We start from the raw sequence: 1,245 nt of genomic DNA, 5'->3' as shown, positions 1-1,245 counted from the left end.
CATACCTGGCCAGTGGATGTTTTATGGAAATTTCCCATTTGTGGAGCCCAAGAAAAATAAAAATTATTCTCCCAAAAGGGTAGCAGTTGACCTATTTAAATATATCCTGTACCCAGGCAAAGGACTGTGTATTTACAGTTCCAGCTACTTGGTAGTCTGAGGCAGGAGGCTCACTTGAGCCCAGGGGTTCAGGGATAGCTTGGGGAAAATTGTGAGAGCCTGACTTTAAAAAAATAAAGGGCCAGGGATTTGACTCAGTGGTTCTGCCACCTGCCTCACAAGAGCAAGACTTGAGTTTGATCCCTGGGACACCCCCCAAAAATATATATATGACTTAAAGATACATAAAATTAGAGTGCTTACAGCTGAAAAACATTTCCTTTGTGTTTGCTAGTCTTAAACATACTGCTTTAATCATACCACAGCGATATATGCACACCCATGTTTATAGCAGCAGTTTGTAATAGCTAAATCTTGGAAACAGCCCAACTGCCCATCAGCCAATAAGTGGATGAAGATGTGGTTTCTTTTAAATAAATGGAGTACTACTCTGTCATAAAGAAGGATGACTTTCAGACATTTATGGCAAAATGGAAGGACCTAGAAACTGTACTTTTTTTTGGGGAGTACCAGGGATAGAACTTGGGGCCTTGTGCTTCCAAGGAAAGCAGCAGAACCACTGAGCTACATCCCCAACCTGAGACTATACCCTTAAGTGAAATAAATTGGTTACACATGTTTAAATACCGAATTGTTTCTCGGGTGTAACTGAAAATAGAAATAAGGACTAAAATGTACAATTAGATATGGGACATGGAAAGAAAGTATTCAAATGGGAACAGGGGAGGAGGAAGGAGAACCAAGGTGGGACAAGAAAAAAAGTGAAAATAAATAGAAGGAAAAAATGGAAACAAAGTTTTTATACATAGGGGAGGGGCTTCAAGAAACTAAATTAAAATTTATTTTTAAAAATACTGCTTTATTTGGCAGGCATGGTGGTCATACCTGTAATCTCAGCGGTTGGGAGACTGAGGCAGGAGGATCTCAAGTTCAAGACCAGTTTGGACCACATGGTGAGACCGTGTGGGAAAAATTTCCAATGTCGGGGATAGAACCCAGGGCCTCGCACATGAACAGCAGGCCCTCAACCCTCGGGGCACTCCCAGCAGCTCTGCAGGTTCTAACTGGGAAAAGAAACCCAGCGGACAAACACTGCCGTCTTTCGACGTTAAAGGACACCAGCAG

The sequence above is a fragment of the Fukomys damarensis genome, unplaced genomic scaffold (assembly GCF_012274545.1).
Source record: "Fukomys damarensis isolate Sample0158 unplaced genomic scaffold, DMR_v1.0_HiC HiC_scaffold_17, whole genome shotgun sequence".
Classification (NCBI taxonomy): domain Eukaryota; kingdom Metazoa; phylum Chordata; class Mammalia; order Rodentia; family Bathyergidae; genus Fukomys; species Fukomys damarensis.
This window is presented reverse-complemented; position numbering follows the sequence as displayed.